This window comes from Aegilops tauschii, chromosome 7 (genome assembly GCF_002575655.3).
Source record: "Aegilops tauschii subsp. strangulata cultivar AL8/78 chromosome 7, Aet v6.0, whole genome shotgun sequence".
NCBI lineage: Eukaryota > Viridiplantae > Streptophyta > Magnoliopsida > Poales > Poaceae > Aegilops > Aegilops tauschii.
The window spans coordinates 469,860,524-469,879,677 of record NC_053041.3 but is presented as its reverse complement, the minus strand read 5'-3'; positions in this window follow the sequence as shown (position 1 = coordinate 469,879,677).

Below are 19,154 nucleotides of genomic sequence, written 5' to 3'. Positions count from 1 at the left end.
ATATGCATGTTTTCAAAATATTTATTTTTGATTTTAAAAATGTTCACCCTATTCTAGATTTTCTAACTAGACGGGGAAATTTTATTTCATATTTTTCTGATTTTTATTTATTTTTCTACGCCATATTTTTCGCGGAACTTTTTATAAAAAAAACGAGCTTGCCCGACTGGGCCAAGGCCCAGCCGAAGCCAGGCCGGCCCGCTCGCGCCTTCTCCTCCCCGCGTACGAGCGCCGCCGCCGCGCCGTGTCCATGGCGGACACGGGAGCCGCCCCGCCCGGCTTGCCCCTCCCCCAAGCCGCCGGTCTCCCCCCCTCCTATTTATACCCCCCCTCGCCTCCTCCTCTCATCCCGCCGCCGCCCGCCCCCGCACTCGCCGCCGCCGGAGCCGGAGCTCGAGCCCGCGTCGCCGCTCGCCGAACCTCGCCGCCCCGCCGCCCCTCGCGCCCCCCCGAGCCCCCAAGCCTCGCCGCCCTCGCCGCCCCTCACCGGAGCACGGGAGCCCCGCCGGAGCTCTATCCCCGACGAGGTAGACCTCGCCTCGTTTGCCGTTTTTAAAAAAAAACCCTTTTGTTTAAAAAAAACCCTAGATCGGTTTTTTCGGTTTTATTATTTTACGAGCATTCACCGAACTGTTCGTTTTAACGAACGCGTTCGTCGGTTTTTCTCTGTTAACGAACGTCCGTTATTTAACCGTTCGTCAGTTTTTCTTTTTCGACGGATTTTCTCGTTATTTTCTCAGATTCGATTTCTGATCGAAACTTCGAATCTGTTTAACTTTTCGCTCGTTTATCGGAATCAGGTGATTCAAGCGCCTAGAGTTTCGTCTCGAAATTCTCTTTCCGATTAATCTACTCAAACAAGTTTTTGCTACAGTAAAATTTGACCTAGATCCAGATTAGCAAACGAAGTTTCTTTCTTTCGCCGTTTGACTTTCGTTGTTTCTTTCGAGTTGATTCTTTTTGCAAACCGGAGTTCTTAAGTTGAACTTTCTGGTTGGATCTTTCATTCGAGTTTTACCTGTGCATTAGATGAGTACTGATTGTATGCTTGTTTGTTTGCGATAGAGTACCCGGAGTGTGCCGCTTGTTACTTCGACTCGCTAGGTTTTGCGGATCATCAGCAAGGCAAGTAACACTTTGATCATACCCCGTTCATACCCAGTTTTATTGCATTAGATCTATTTCCTCAAACACATTGCATGATTAGGATCTAATTAAACTGTGGGTATTTGGGAAGTAGTTGAGGTAGTACCTATTACCTGTTTACTATCAAACCCTTGGGAGTTACTTCTACGTTGCTTTTATTATTGCCATGCTATGCTCGTAGACGTGGATTGGGTTTGAGAGATATTCATGACAGATGTGAGTGTTTAATAATGGTTCAACTTAAGGTGGCAACTAAAACTCACATCTGGGTGGATTGAGGCACCTGGAGAACCCAGTGTTGTCTGTTTGTATAAGGACCGCCACCCAGGCTCAAAGGGATCATAAGATTATTCATGCTAGAAACTTCCGTGTGCAGCCGCAAGCTATTATGGGCTCTAGCATAGCTGAGTAGGTTACAGGATCTCTTGAAGAGGTGGACTAGCAGATGTAGGGGAAAGTAGGTGTACCGGTCCATCCAGAGTAGAGAGTGACTGTTTCTGAAAGACTGTGTCTCGGTCATCCGTTTCTCAAACATCATGCAGTGCGAGAATCAAGCGGAGGCGATCGAGTCTTGTGGGGAAAAGTGCACAAACCTCTGCAGAGTGTACAAACTGATCATGATTAGCCGTGTCCCCGGTTATGGACAACTTAAGTATCTAGTACCTGGATTATCATTTGAATCTCATCACCGTGATACTTATAATTAATTTTGTTGGGTTAATGATGTTACTTAATTGGGATTGAGTTGGAGGTACCTTCTCAATGTTTCAACCACCATGATAGTTAAATAAAATTTATTCCTTTGCAGTAGGATAAAATTGGCTTTTCGCAAAACTGTAACCATAGAGCTTTCTACCAGCCATATATGCATATAGTATAGCCTTATCATTGTTCATTGCTCTCTATGTGTTGCTTTGCCAGCATATTCTATGTGCTGACCCGTTTTTGGGCTGCAACGTTTCATGTTGCAGACTTTTCAGATGACGAGTAAGGTGCCTTAGGTCGTGGTCTTATACTCAGTGATGCCGCTGGAGTTGATGGACTCACTTATCTTCCAAGTCTTCCGCTGTTATCGTTATTAGATGGCCTTAAGCATGTTTATTATACTTAATCTCTTTGGAGATATTCGATGTAATAAGTGTGTGATTGCTACTCTGTTATAAATCCTCCATTTGTACTGTGCGTGTCAGCATTACTGATCCAGGGACGACACTGGTGCACAGCAGCACAGGCCATTTGAGGTCTGGTCGCTACAGCAATCCACAACAAAGTGGCTCACATTGCCACAATTAGAGCATGTCCTCATATGTTGCTTGCCCTTGGCGCCACTTGAGTTGTTCTTGTTGAAATTGGGCCTTGAGTTCTTCTTGTTCCAAAATTGTCGTGAAGTGAGAGCCATGTGCTCATGATAAGCATATTTGGTATCTTCAGGGCAACACTCCTCTTCTTCCTCTTCACCCTCTTCTTCCACACTCTCCTTGGCCTTCAAAGCAAGGTTGGGCTTCTTTTGACCATTGAGAACGCAACACTGCATTGTCGGCGGTCTTGTCCAAGATCCTCGTTGCAGCAAACTCATCCAACACTTCACTTGAGGAAAAGGCGTGAAAGTCCGGCCTTTGACGGATGACGGAGGACATGGGGCATCATGGCCTTGAGAAACTTGCGCTTGATCCAATTGTCATCCATATCCTTGCTCCCATGATCTCAGAGTGAGACCGCGAGAGTGGTTAATCTCCGGTAGAGCTCTCGAGGTTCTTCATCTTCAAGCATTGCAAACTCATCGGCTTCATCTTGAACCACTTCAAAGTTTGAGTGTTGAATGCTTGCGCTTCCCTTTTAAATGGACACAACATGTTGCCATGCTTCCTTGGCCACAGTGAAAGGTCGGAGGTGCGCAATATCTTCGGGTGGAATTGCTTCTTGGAGAATGAAGAGAGCGGACTCGTTGAATTGATGATCCGCGTTTTCTCTAGGAGTGAAGTTGCTTGGGTCGTGCGGGTAGAAATCTTGCTCAGTAATTCTCCAAAAATTAGTAGAACTATGATTTAAATGACGTTTAAAGCGATAGACCACAAAGGCAAAATCCTCATTTTTCACAAGTTTAGAAGGAGGACCAACACGATTCATATGCGTGGAGGGAACCGGTCCTCCATAAGTAATTGGAGGTTCAACATGGGCAAAAATGCCACTCCCACTTCTACCAATAGGCAAAGGAACTTGATCACTAGTAGCTTCCCCCTTGTTGGAGTTAGCATCCGTCACCTTGTTAGTGGGGTCAACCACTTCCAACGGTGCGGTGGAAAGTTTAATGCCTTCAAGATATTTCTTAAACATGACTTTGACCTCAGCCGTCAAGGAGGTTTTGAATGTGTCCAAAGCCGCATTGAATTCCTCACGAGAGACCGAGGAACCCCCATCAGCCGCTGATGTCGCTTGAAGCTACGTCGGTATTTCCCCAAAGAGGAAGGGATGATGCAGCACAGCAGCGGTAGGTATTTCCCTCAGATAGGAAACCAAGGTTATTGAACCAGTAGGATAACCAAGCAACACAACGTAAATAGCCCCTGCACATAGATAACAAATCCTCGCAACCCGACGTGTAAAAGGGGTTGTCAATCCCTTTCGGGTACGACACCTCAAGATAGGCAAACGGACGTGAGATAAAATTGTAATAGATTGATAGATCGAACACCAAATAAAATAAATAAGAATAAATTGCAGCAAGGTATTTTTGTATTTTTGGTTTAGTAGATCTGAAAATAAATGCAAAGGAAAAGTAGATCGCAAAGGCAAATATATGAGAAAGAGACCCGGGGGCCGAGGTTTCACTAGTGGATTCTCTCGAGAAAAATAGCAAACGGTTGGTGAACAAATTATTGTTGGGAAATTGATAAAACTTCAAATACTCATGATGATATCTAGGCAATGATCATTATATAGGCATCACATCCAACATTAGTAGACCGACTCCTGCCTGCATCTACTACTATTACTCCACACATCGACCGCTATCCAGCATGCATCTAGTGTATTAAGTTCATGGAAAACGGAGTAATGCAATAAGAACGATGACATGATGTAGACAAGATCTCTCTATGTAGAGACCCCATCGTTTTATCCTTAGTAGCAACGATACATACGTGTCGGTTCCCCTTCTGTCATTGGGATCAAGCACCGTAAGATCGAACCTACTACAAAGCACCTAATCCCATTACAAGATAAATAGATCAAGTTGGCCAAACAAAACCCAAATATCGGAAAATAAATATGAGGCTATAGGAAATCATGCATATACTAGATCAAAGAAACTCAAATAACTTTCATGGATATAAAAAGATAGATCTAATCATAAACTCAAAGTTCATCGATCCCAACAAACACATCGCAAGCTGTCGTTTCTTAAAGTTTGGGGCTGCGATGCTTATGTGAAAAGCTTCAACCTGATAAGCTCGAACCCAAATCAGAGAAATGCGTCTTCATAGGATACCCAAAGGAGACTGTTGGGTACACCTTCTATCATAGATCCGAAGACAAGATCTTTCTTGCTAAAGAGTGGATCCTTTCTAGAGAAGGAGTTTCTCTCGAAAGAAGTGAGTGGGAGGAATGTGAAACTTGATGAGGTAATTGTACCTTCTTCTGAATTGGAAAGTAGTTCATCACAGAAATTTGTTCCAGTGATTCCTACACCAATTAGTGAGGAAGCTAATGATGATGGTCATGAAACTTCAGATCAAGTTACTACCAAACCTCGTAGGTCAACCGGAGTACGCTCCGCACCAGAGTGGTACAGTAATCCTATTCTGGAAGTCATGTTACTAGACCATGACGAACCTATGAACTATGAGGAAGCGATGATGAGCCAAAATTCCGCGAAATGTCTTAAGGCCATGAAATCTGAGATGGGATCCATGTATGAGAACAATGTATGGACTCTGATTGACTTGCCCGATGATCGGTGATCCATTCAGAATAAATGGATCTTCAAGAGGAAGACGGACGCTGATAGTAGTCTTACTATCTACAAAGCTCGAATTGTCGCAAAAGGTTTTCGACAAGTTCAAAATGTTGACTACGATGAGATTTCCTCACTCGTATCGATGCTTAAAAGTCTGTCTGAATCATGTTAGCAGTTGCCGCATTTTATGAAATCGGGCAAATGGATATCAAAACTACATTCCTTAATGGATTTATTAAAAAAGAGTTGTATATGATGCAACCTGAAGGTTTTGTCAATCCTAAAGGTGCTAACAAAGTGTGCAAGCTCCAGCGATCCATATATGGATTGGTGCAAGCATCTCGGAGTTGGAATATACGCTTTGATGAGTTGATCAGAAAGCATTTTTCAATGAAAGACCTCGATGAAGCTGCTTACATCTTGGGCATCAAGATCTATAGAGATAGATCAATACGCTTGATAAATTTTTCAATGAGTACATACCTTGACAAGTTTTTGAAGTTCAAAATGGAACAGTCAAAGAAGGAGTTCTTGCCAGTGTTGCAAGGTGTGAAGTTGAGTAAAGACTCAAAACCCGACCACGGCAGAAAATAGAAAGAGAATGAAAAGTCATTCCCTATGCCTCAGTCATAGGTTCTATAAAGTATGATATGTTGTGTACCAGACCTATTGTATACCTTAACATGATTTTGGCAAGGGAGTACAATAGTGACCTAGGAATAGATCACTGGACAATGGTCAAAATTATCCTTAGAGGACTAAGTAAATATTTCTCGGTTATGGAGGTGACAAAAGAGTTCGTCGTAAAGAGTTACATCGATGCAAGCTTTTGACACCGATCTAGATGACTCTAAGTCTCGATCTAGATACATATTGAAAGTGGGAGCAATTAGCTAGAGTAGCTCTATGCAGAGTATTGTAGACATAGAAATTTGCAAAATACATACGGATCTGAATGTAGCAGACCCGTAGACTAAACTTCTCTCACAAGAAAACCATGATCACTCTTTGGGTATCAATCACATAGCGATGTGAACTAGATTATTGACTCTAGTAAACCCTTTGGGTATTAGTCACATGAAGATGTGAACTAATGACATAAAGATGTGAACTATTGGTGTAAAATCACATGACAATGTGAACTAGATTATTGACTCTAGTGCAAGTGGGAGACTGAAGGAAATATGCCATAGAGGCAATAATAAAGTTGTTATTTATATTTCCTAATATCATGATAAATGTTTATTATTCATGCTAAAATTGTATTAACCGGAAACTTAGTACATGTGTGAATACATAGACAAACAAAGTGTCCCTAGTATGCCTCTACTTGACTAGCTCGTTGATCAAAGATGGTTAAGTTTCCTAGCCATAGACATGTTTTGTCATTTGATGAACGGGATCACATCATTATGGAATGATGTGATGGACAAGACCCATCCGTTAGCTTAGCCTAATGATCGTTTAGTTTTATTGCTATTGCTTTCTTCATGACTTATACATGTTCCTCTGACTATGAGATTATGCAACTCCCGAATACTGGAGGAACACCTTGTGTGCTATCAAACGTCACAATGTAACTGGGTGAGTATAAAGATGCTCTACAGGTGTCTCCGATGGTGTTTGTTGAGTTGGCATAGATCGAGATTAGGATTTGTCACTCCGTGTATTGGAGAGGTATCTCTGGACCCTCTCGGTAATGCTCATCACTATAAGCCTTGCAAGCAATGTGACTAATGAGTTAGTTGCGGGATGACGCATTATAGAACGAGTAAAGAGACTTGCCGGTAACGAGATTTAACTAGGTATGATGATACCGACGATCGAATCTCGGGCAAGTAACATACCGATGACAAAGGGAACAACGTATGTTGTTATGTGGTTTGACCGATAAATATCTTCATAGAATATGTGGGAACCAATATGAGCATCTAGGTTCCTCTATTGGTTATTGACCGGAGATGAGTCTCGGTCATGTCTACATAGTTCTCGAACCCGTAGGGTCCGCATGCTTAATGTTCGATGGCGATCGGTATTATGAGTTTATGTGTTTTGATGTACCGAAGGTTGTTCGGAGTCCTGGATGTGATCACAGATATGACGAGGAGTCTCGAAATGGTCGGGACATAAAGAATGATATATTGGACGATGTTATTCGGACACCGGATGAGTTCCGGGGGTCACCGGATAAATATCAGAGTGCCGGAAGGGTTATCGGAACCACCGGAGAAGTAATGGGCCTTATTGGGCCTAGGGGAGAGAGAGAGGGGCAGCCAAGGGCTGGCCACGCGCCCCCCCATGGGCCTAGTTCGAATTGGACTAGGGGGAGGGGTGGCGCCCCCTCCTTCCTTCTCTTTCCCCTCTCCTTCCTTCTTCTCCTAGTAGGACTAGGAAAGGGGGGATCCAACTCCCACTAGGAGTAGGATTGCCCCCCTTGGGCGCACCCTATAGGGTCGGCCGGCCTCCCCCTTTCTCCTTTATATACGGGGGCAGGGGGCACCCTAGGACACACAAGTTGATAGTTGTCTTAGCCGTGTGCGGTGCCCCCCTCCACAGATTTCCACCTCGGTCATATCGTTGTAGTGCTTAGGCGAAGCCCTGCGTCGGTAACTTCATCATCACCGTCATCACGCTGTCGTGCTGATGAAACTCCCACTCGGCCTCAACTGGATCAAGAGTACGAGGGACGTCACCGAGTTGAACGTGTGCAGATCGCGGAGGTGCCGTGCGTTCGGTACTTGATCGGTTGGATCGCGAAGACGTTCGAGTACATCAACCGCGTTACTTAACGCTTCCGCTTTCGTTCTACGAGGGTACGTGGACACACTCACCCCACTCGTTGCTATGCATCTCCTAGATAGATCTTGGTTGATCGTAGGAAATTTTTGAAATACTCCCCAACAAGTGGCATGCGAGCCAGGTCTATGCGTAGATGTTATATGCACGAGTAGAACACAAAGAGTTGTGGGCGATAATAGTCATACTGCTTACCAGCATGTCATACATTGATTCAGCGGTATTGTTGGATGAAGCAGCTCAGACTGACATTACGCGTATGCTTACGCGAGACTAGTTCCACCGACGTGCTTCGCACACAGGTGGCTAGTGGCCGGTGTCTGTTTCTCCAAATTTAGTTGAATCGAGTATGACTATGCCCGGTCCTTGTTGAATGTTAAAACAACACACTTGACAAAAAATCGTTGTGGTTTTGATGCGTAGGTAAGAACGATTCTTGCTTAGCCCGTAGCAGCCACGTAAAACTTGCAACAACAAAGTAGAGGACGTCTAACTTGTTTTTGCAAGGCATGTTGTGATATGATATGGTCAAGACGTGACTATATAAATTGTTGTATGAGATGATCATGTTTTGTAACACAGTTATTGGCAACTGGCAGGAGCCATATGGTTGTCGCTTCATTGTATGAAATGCAATCGCCATGTATTGCTTTACTTTATCACCAAGCGGTAGCGATAGTCGTAGAAGAAATAGTTGGCGAGACGACAACGATGCTTCGATGGAGATCAAGGTGTCAAGTTGGTGACGATGGTGATCATGACGGTGCTTTGGAGATGGAGATCAAAGGCACAAGATGATGATGGCCATATCATATCACTTATATTGATTGCATGTGATGTTTATCCTTCATGCATCTTATTTTGCTTAGTTCGACGGTAGCATTATAAGATGATCTCTCACTAAATTTCAAGGTACAAGTGTTCTCCCTGAGTATGCACCGTTGTGACAGTTCGTCGTGCCGAGACACCACGTGATGATCGGGTGTGATAAGCTCTAAGTTCACATACAACAGGTGCAAGCCAGTTTCGCACACGCAGAATACTCGGGTTAAACTTGACGAGCCTAGCATATGTAGATATGGCCTCAGAACACTGAGACCGAAAGGTCGAGCGTCAATCATATAGTAGATATGATCAACATAGTGATGTTCACCATTGAAAACTACTCCATCTCACGTGATGATCAGACATGGTTTAGTTGATATGGATCACGTGATCACTTAGATGATTAGAGGGATGACTATCTAAGTGGGAGTTCTTAAGTAATATGATTAATTGAACTTTAATTTGTCATGAACTTAGTACCTGATAGTATTTGCATAACTATGTTGTAGATCAATAGCTCGCGATGTAGCTCCCCGTTTATTTTTTGGTATGTTCCTAGAGAAAAACTATGTTGAAAGATGATAGTAGCAATGATGCGGACTAGATCCGTGATCTGAAGATTATCCTCATTGTTGCATAGAAGAATTATGTCCTTGATGCACCACTAGGTGATGGACCTATTGCAGGAGCAGATGCAGACGTTATGAACGTTTGGCGAGCTCGGTATGATGACTACTTGATAGTTTAGTGCATCATGCTTTACGGCTTAGAACTTGGACTTCAAAAATGTTTTGAACGCCATGGAGCATATAAGATGTTCCAAGAGTTGAAATTGGTATTTCATACTCATGCCCGTGTCAAGAGGTATAAGACCTCTGACAGTACTTTGCCTACAAGATGGAGGAGAATAGCTCAACTAGTGAGCATGTGCTCAGATTGTCTGGGTACTACAATTTCTTGAATCAAGTGGGAGTTAATCTTCCAGATAAGATAGTAATTGACAAAATTTCTCTAGTCACTATCACCAAGTTACTAGAACTTCGTGATGAACTATAATATGCAAGGGATGACGAAAACAATTCCCAAGCTCTTCGCGATGCTAAAATCGGCGAAGGTAGAAATCAAGAAAAGCATCAAGTGTTGATGGTTGACAAGACCACTAGTTTCAAGAAAAAGGGCAAAGGGAAGAAGGGGAACTTCAAGAAGAAAGGCAAGCAAGTTGCTGCTCAAGTGAAGAAGCCTAAGTCTAGACCTAAGCCTGAGACTAAGTGCTTCTACTGCAAATGGACTAGTCACTGGAAGCGGAACTGCCCCAAATACTTGGCGGATACGAAGGATGGCAAAGTGAAGAAAAGTATATATGATATACATGTTATTGATGTGTACTTTACTAGTGTTCATAGTAGCCCCTGGGTATTTGATACTTGTTCAGTTGCTATGATTAGTAACTCGAAACAGGAGTTACAAAATAAACAAAGACCAGTTGAGGGCAAGGTGACGATGTCTGCTGGAAGTGATTCCAAGGTTGATAAGATCACCATCGCACACTCCCTTTACCTTCAGGATTAGTGTTGAACCTAAAATAAATGTTATTTGGTGTTTGCGTTGAGCATAATATGATTGGATCATGTTTACTACAATACGGTTATTCATTTAAGTCAAAGAATAATTGTTATTCTGTTTACATGAATTAAACCTTCTGAGGTCATACACCCAAGGTGAATGGTTTATTGAATCTCGATTGTAGTGATACACATATTCATAATATTGATGCCAAAAGATGCAAAGTTGATAATGATAGTGCAACATATTTGTGGCACTGCCGTCTAGGTCATATTGGTGTAAAGCGCATGAAGAAACTCCATGCTGATGGGCTTTTTGGAATCACTTGATCCTTGTGAACCATGCCTCATGGGCAAGATGACTAAGACTCCGTTCTCCGGAACAATGGAGCGAGCAATTGATTTATTGGAAATAATACATACTGATGTATGCGATCCGATGAGTGTTAAGGCTTGCGGCGGGTATCGTTATTTTCTGACCTTCACAGATGATTTGAGCAGATATGGGTATATCTACTTGATGAAACATAAGTCTGAAACATTTGAAAAGTTCAAAGAATTTCAGAGTGAAGTGGAAAATCATCATAACAAGAAAATAAAGTTTCTACGATCTGATCACGGAGACAAATATTTGAGTTATGAGTTTGGTCTTCATTTGAAATGATGTGGAATAGTTTCGCAACTCACGCCACCTGGAACACCACAGCGTAATGGTGTGTCCGAACGTCATAACCGTACTTTATTAGATATGGTGTGATCTATGACGTCTCTTACCGATTTATCACTATCATTTTGGGGTTATGCATTAGAGACAGCTGCATTCACGTTAAATAGGGCACCATCCAAATCCATTGAGACGACACCAAATGTGGTTTGGCAAGAAACCTAAGCTGTCGTTTCTCAAAGTTTGGGGCTGCAATGCTTATGTGAAAATCTTCAACCTGATAAGCTCGAACCCAAATCAGAGAAATGCGTCTTCATAGGATACCCAAAGGAGACTGTTGGGTACACCTTCTATCACAGATCCAAAGGCAAGATCTTTGTTGCTAAAGAGTGGATACTTTCTAGAGAAGGGGTTTCTCTCGAAAGAAGTGAGTGGGAGGAATGTGAAACTTGATGAGGTAATTGTACCTTCTCCCGAATTGGAAAGTAGTTCATCACAGAAATCAGTTCCAGTGATTCCTACACCAATTAGTGAGGAAGCTAATGATGATGATCATGAAACTTCAGATCATGTTACTACCGAACCTAGTAGGTCAACCAGAGTACGGTCCGCACCAGAGTGGTACAGTAATCTTGTTCTATAAGTCATGTTACTAGACCATGATGAACCTACGAACTATGAGGAAGCGATGATGAGCCCAGATTCCGTGAAATGGCTTAAGTCCATGAAATCTGAGATGGGATCCATGTATGGGAACAAAGTATGGACTTTGATTGACTTGCCTGATGATCGGTGAGCCATTCAGAATAAATGGATCTTCAAGAGGAAGACGGATGCTGATAGTAGTGTTACTATCTACAAAGCTTGAATTGTCGCAAAAGGTTTTCGACAAGTTCAAAATGTTGACTACAATGAGATTTCCTCACTCGTATTGATGCTTAAAAGTATGTCCGAATCATGTTAGCAGTTGTCGCATTTTATGAAATCTTGCAAATGGATATCAAAACTACATTCCTTAATGGATTTACTAAAAAGAGTTGTATATGATGCAACCAGAAGGTTTTGTCAATCCTAAAGGTGCTAACAAAGTTTGCTCCACCGAATCATCTATGGACCGGTGCAAGCATCTCGGAGTTGGAATATACGCTTTGATGAGTTGATCAAAGCATATAGTTTTATACAGACTTTTGGAGAAGCCTGTATTTACAAGAAGTGAGTGGGAGCTCTGTAGCATTTCTGATATTACATGGAGATGACATATTGTTGATCGGAAATGATACTGAATTTCTGGATAGCATAAAAGGGTACTTGAAAAAGTATTTTTTCAATGGAAGACCTCAGTGAAGCTGCTTACATATTGGGCATCAAGATCTATAGAGATAGATCAATACGCTTGATAAATTTTTCAATGAGTACATACCTTGACAAGTTTTTGAAGTTCAAAATTGAACAGTCAAAGAAGGAGTTCTTGCCTGTGTTGCAAGGTGTGAAGTTGAGTAAAGACTCAAAACCCGACCACGGCAGAAAATAGAAAGAGAATGAAAAGTCATTCCCTATGTCTCAGTCATAGGTTCTATAAAGTATGCTATGCTGGTACCAGACCTATTGTATACCTTAACATGATTTTGGCAAGGGAGTACAATAGTGATCTAGGAATAGATCACTAGACAACGGTCAAAATTATCCTTAGAGGACTAAGTAAATATTTCTCGGTTATGGAGGTGATAAAAGAGTTCGTCGTAAAGAGTTACGTCGATGCAAGCTTTTGCCACCGATCTAGATGACTCTAAGTCTTGATCTAGATACATATTGAAAGTGGGAGCAATTAGCTAGAGTAGCTCTGTGCAGAGTATTGTAGACATAGAAATTTGCAAAATACATACGGATCTGAATGTTGCAGACCCGTAGACTAAACTTCTCTCACAAGCAAAACATGATCACTCTTTGGGTATTAATCACATAGCGATGTGAACTAGATTATTGACTCTAGTAAACCCTTTGGGTATTAGTCACATGAAGATGTGAACTAATCACATAAAGATGTGAACTATTGGCGTAAAATCACATGACGATGTGAACTAGATTATTGACTCTAGTACAAGTGGGAGACTGAAGGAAATATGCCCTAGAGGAATTAATAAAGTTGTTATTTATATTTCCTTATATCATGATAAATGTTTATTATTCATGCTAGAATTGTATTAACCGAAAACTTAGTACATGTGTGAATACATAGATAAACAAAGTGTTCCTAGTATGCCTCTACTTGACTAGCTCGTTAATCAAACATGGTTAAGTTTCCTAGCCATAGGCATGTGTTGTCATTTGATGAACGGGATCACATCATTAGAGAATGATGTGATGGCAAGACCCATCCGTTAGCTTAGCATAATGATCGTTTAGTTTTATTGCTATTGCTTTCGTCCTGACTTATACATGTTCCTTTGACTATGAGATTATGCAACTCCCGAATACTGGAGGAACACCTTGTGTGCTATCAAACGTCACAACATAACTGGGTGATTATAAAGATGCTCTACAGGTGTCTCCGATGGTGTTTGTTGAGTTGGCATAGATCGAGATTAGGATTTGTCACTTCGTGTATCGGAGAGGTATCTCTGGGCCCACTCGGTAATGCTCATCACTATATGCCTTGCAAGCAATGTGACTAATGAGTTAGTTGCGGGATGATGCATTACAGAATGAGTAAAGAGACTTGCCGGTAACAAGATTGAACTAGGTATGATGATACCAATGATCGAATATTGGACAAGTAACATACTGATGACAAAGGGAACAACGCATGTTGTTATGCGGTTTGACCGATAAAGATCTTTGTAGAATATGTGGGAACCAATGTGAGCATCCAGGTTCCACTATTGGTTATTGGTTGGAGATGAGTCTCGGTCATTTCTACATAGTTCTTGAACCCGTAGGGTCCGCACGCTTAACGTTCGATGACGATCGGTATTATGAGTTTATGTGTTTTGATGTACTGAAGGTTGTTCGGAGTCCCGGATGTGATCACGGACATGACGAGGAGTCTCAAAATGGTCGAGACATAAAGAATGATATATTGGACGATGTTATTCGGACACCGGATGAGTTCCGGGGGTCACCGGATAAATATCGGAGTGCCGGAAGGGTTATCGGAACCACCGGAGAAGTAATGGGCCTTATTGGGCCTAGGGGAGAGAGAGAGGGGCAGCCAAGGGATGGTCGCGCCCCCCCCCCCCCCCCCGTGGGCCTAGTTCGAATTGGACTAGGGGGAGGGGCGGCGCCCCCTCCTTCCTTCTCTTTCCCCTCTCCTTCCTTCTTCTCCTAGTAGGACTAGGAAAGGGGGGAATCCAACTCCCACTAGGAGTACGATTGCCCCCCTTGGGCGCACCCTATAGGGCCGGCCGGCCTCCCCCTTGCTCCTTTATATACGGGGGCAGGGGTCACCCTAGGACACACAAGTTGACAGTTGTCTTAGCCGTGTGCGGTGCCCCCCTCCACAGATTTCCACCTCGGTCATATCGGTGTAGTGCTTAGGCGAAGCCCTGAGTCGGTAACTTCATCATCACCATCATCACGCCATCGTGCTAACGAAACTCTCCCTCGGCCTCAACTGGATCAAGAGTACGAGGGACGTCACCGAGCTGAACGTGTGCAGATCGCGGAGGTGACGTGCATTCGGTACTTGATCGGTTGGATCGCGAAGACGTTCGACTACATCAACCGCGTTACTTAACGCTTCCGCTTTCGGTCTACGAAGCTACGTGGACACACTCTCCCCGCTCGTTGCTATGCATCTCCTAGATAGATCTTGCGTGATTGTAGGAAAATTTTGAAATACTGCGTTCCCCAACAATAACAACATGGAACAATCAAAAATTATAGATACATTGGAGACGTATCAGCATCCCCAAGCTTAACTCCTACTCGTCCTCGAGTAGGGAAGTGATAAAAACAGAATTTTTGATGTGCAATGCTGCCTAACATGTTGATACGTCTCCAACGTATCTATAATTTTTGATTGTTCCATGCTATTATATTATCTGTTTTGGATGTTTAATGGGCTTTATGATGCACTTTTATATTATTTTTGGGACTAACCTATTTACCAAAGGCCCAGTGCAAATTGCTGTTTTTTTCCTATTTCAGTGTTTCGCAGAAAAGGAATATCAAACGGAATCCAAACGGAATGAAACCTTCGCAAGGATTGTTTTTGGAACAAATGCAATTCAGGAGACTTGGAGTGGACATCAAGGAAGCAACAAGGCGGCCACGAGGTAGGAGGGCGCGCCCAGGGGGTAGGCGCGCCCCCACCCTCGTGGGCCCCTCGTGGCTCCACCGACCTACTTCTTTCTCCTATATATACTCATATACCCTGAAAACATCGAGGAGCACCATGAAACCCTATTTACACCGCCGCAACCTTCTGTACCCGTGAGATCCCATCTTGGGGCCTTTTCCGGCTCTCCGCCGGAGGGGGAATCAATCATGGAGGGCTTCTACATCAACACCATAGCCTCTCCGATGATGTGTGAGTAGTTTACCACAGACCTTCGGGTCCATAGTTATTAGCTAGATGGATTCTTCTCTCTCTTTGGATCTCAATACAAAGTTCTCCTCAATCTTCTTGGAGATCTATTCGATGTAATTCTTTTTGCAGTGTGTTTGTTGAGATCCGATGAATTGTGGGTTTATGATCAAGATTATCTATGAACAATATTTGATTCTTCTCTGAATTCTTATATGCATAATTTAATATCTTTGCAAGTCTCTTCGAATTATCAGTTTGGTTTGGCCTACTAGATTGATCTTTCTTGCAATGGGAGAAGTGCTTAGCTTTGGGTTCAATCTTGTGGTGTCCTTTCCTAGTGACAGCAGGGGCAGCAAGGCACGTATTGTATTGTTGCCATCGAGGACAAAAAGATGGGGTTTATATCATATTGCTTGAGTTTATCCCTCTACATCATGTCATCTTGCCTAATGCGTTACTCTATTCTTATGAACTTAATACTCTAGATGCATGATGGATAATGGTCGATGTGTGGAGTAATAGTAGTAGATGCAGAATCGTTTTGGTCTACTTGTCACGGACATGATGCCTATATACATGATCATGCCTAGATATTCTCATAACTATGCGCTTTTCTATCAATTGCTCGACAGTAATTTGTTCACCCACCGTAGATTATGCTATCTTGAGAGAAGCCACTAGTGAAACCTATGGCCCCCGGGTCTATCTTCCATCATATTATTTTCCTATCAATTTTCTATTTTTACCGCCGTTTATTTTGCAATCTTTACTTTCCAATCTATACAACAAAAATACCAAAAATATTTATTTTATTACCTTTATCAGATCTCACTTTTGCAAGTGGCCGTGAAGGGATTGACAACCCCTTTATCGCGTTGGTTGCAAGGTTCTTGATTGTTTGTGCAGGTGTGAGGGATTTGCGTGTAGTCTCCTACTGGATTGATACCTTGGTACTCCAAAACTGAGGGAAATACTTACGCTACTTTGCTGCATCACCCTTTCCTCTTCAAGGGAAAATCAACGCATGCTCAAGAGGTAGCAAGAAGGATTTCTGACGCCGTTGCCGGGGAGGCTTACGCCAAGTCAAGTCAAGATTTGATCTCATGCCAACGTGCGATTTCTGGCGCCGTTGCCGGGGAGATCTACGCACAAGTCAAGACATACCAAGTACCCATCACAAACTCTTATCCCTCGCATTACATTATTTGCCATTTGCCGCTCGTTTTCCTCTCCCCCGCTTCACCTTTGCCGTTTCTTCGCCCCTCTTCCGTTCGTCTTTTTCGTTTGCTTGTGTTGTCATGTGCCTTCTATGTGCTTGCATCTTCGCTTGCTAAAAATCTATCGATATGGATCCTCATCCCCTTGCTAATCTTTTAAGAGATCCAATTATGATGAACCAATTGCTAGTGAGTTGTGTGCACTAGATTATCTTTATGAGGTTTTGCTTGAAATCCATGAATCTGGAAATTGTGATGAAGTACTTTATGAAGTGATTCATGGTAGATCTTTGAATGAAAAGCATGATTGCAATGATGGTATTATAAATTCTATTAATGTCAGTTGTGCTAATAATACGCAAAACCCTAAGCTTGGGGATGTTAGTTTTGCTATATCCTCTACTTGTTGCAATGATCATGATTGGGGTGATTCTTCTTATGATCTTGATAATTTATTTAAGCCTCATGATGAACATGAGATTGATAATAATGTTTGCAATATTATTGAAAGTGAGTTTAGAAGAGTGTCAACTTTAGATCCCACATATTTGGAGAATGTTCAATCTTATGAAGTTTTTGATAAAAGTGGGTTTGGAGAAGTCATGACTTTAGTTAATGTTAATCCCACTATTTTGGAAGAGTGTCAACTCTGCATACATGTGGATCGTGTTTGTCGGGGGAAACGACACCTATGGGATCCCTAGGAATCCCTTTTGCTACGGTTGGCGGGCGGGCGGCTATGGAAAGAGCGGGATTGAGAGATCAACGTGGGGGGATTATCCAGGTTCGGGCCGCAAGTGATGCGTAATACCCTACTCCTGCTGGTTTTTGTTTATCTGGTGTTCTTGGACAAGCTACAAGGCATGTAGGGTCCAAAAAGTCCGAATCCTCCCCCAGTACGCCGCAGGCCTCCTTTTATAGACAAAGGGGCTGCCACTGTGGCACACAGGAGGTGGAAAGCTATACAGTGGTCGAGTCTATCATCTGGCACCATCGGACAAATGCATTTAATGCGTTGTCGACGTGCCCTTCTTGCTTTATCGGGGATGGCATGGAAGCTCGTCCCAGCTGTCGCCGCCTCGCCTGGATTCAACGCGCGTCCAAACTGACGAGGCGGGTAGTGCCACGCAGGCTGGTTGGCTGCTGAGTTGGTGCGGTGGCAGAGTCTTCACGAAGATCTGCATGCCACCACGCAGGTGCTTGCTGAGTTGGCCTAGAGGCCGCACGTCGCCACGCAGGTGCTCGCCTAGTTGGTGGGCTGGCAGCTGCATGGGAACGGCGGTGGAATCTTGGCAGATGTGGGCCTGGCAGCGGCCCCGTGGATGTCTTCAGCAAGAGTCTCGCCGGGGCCCCGGCAAGGATCTTGTCGCGGCGTCGTGGGCGTCCTTGCCAGGGGGAGCCCGTGGGTATCCTCGGCAAGGATCTCACCGAGGGTCTCCGTCTTCTGATTCTCATCTGATTCTTGCATGTTCTTGGTCTTCACAAAGATCTGCATGCCACCACGGAGGCGCCTCCCGAGCTCTGGTTCCAATGTGGTTGAGGGCGTCGGAACTCTCAGGCTCAAGGGTGGCAGCCCTGCTAGCATTGGGCAAGTTGCCCCGGCAAGGTTCTTTCCGGGGCTATGGAGGCCACCCCGGCAAGGGCCTTGCCGGGGGAGTTCACCTTGCCCTCTGCTCTTTGTGTTTTCGGCTTGGCATTGGTCTGGTCGTCGTGTGCCTTTGCTTCCTCTGCCCCGCCAAGCGTGGCTAGGGGCGTGGGGCTGTGACTGCCCGCGCATGATACGTCTCCAACATATCCATAATTTTTTATTGTTCCATGCTATTATATATTCTGTTTTGGATGTTTATTGGGTTTATTTATACACTTTTATATTATTTTTGGGACTAACCTATTAACCGGAGGCCCAGCCCAAATTGCTGTTTTTTGCCTATTTCAGTGTTTCGCCGAAAAAGAATATCAAACGGAGTCCAAACGGAATGAAACCTTCGGGAACGTGATTTTCGGAACAAACGTGATCCAGAGGACTTGGAGTGGACGTCAAGAAATCATCAAGGAGGCCACGAGGTAGGGGGCGCGCCTACCCCCCAGGGCGCGCCCTCCACCCTCGTGGGCCCCTCGTGGCTCCACCGACCTACTTCTTCCTCCTATATATACCTACGTACCCCCAAACCATCAGAGGTATCCACGAAAACCTAATTCCACCGCCGCAACCTTCTGTACCCGTGAGATCCCATCTTGGGGCCTTTTCCGGCGTCCCGCCGGAGGCGGCATTGATCACGGAGGGCTTCTATATCAACACCATAGGCTCTCCGATGATGTGTGAGTAGTTTACCTCAGACCTTCGGGTCCATAGTTATTAGCTAGATGGCTTCTTCTCTCTCTTTGGATCTCAATACAAAGTTCTCCTCGATGCTCTTGGAGATCTATTTGATGTAACTCTTCTTTTGCGGTGTGTTTGTCG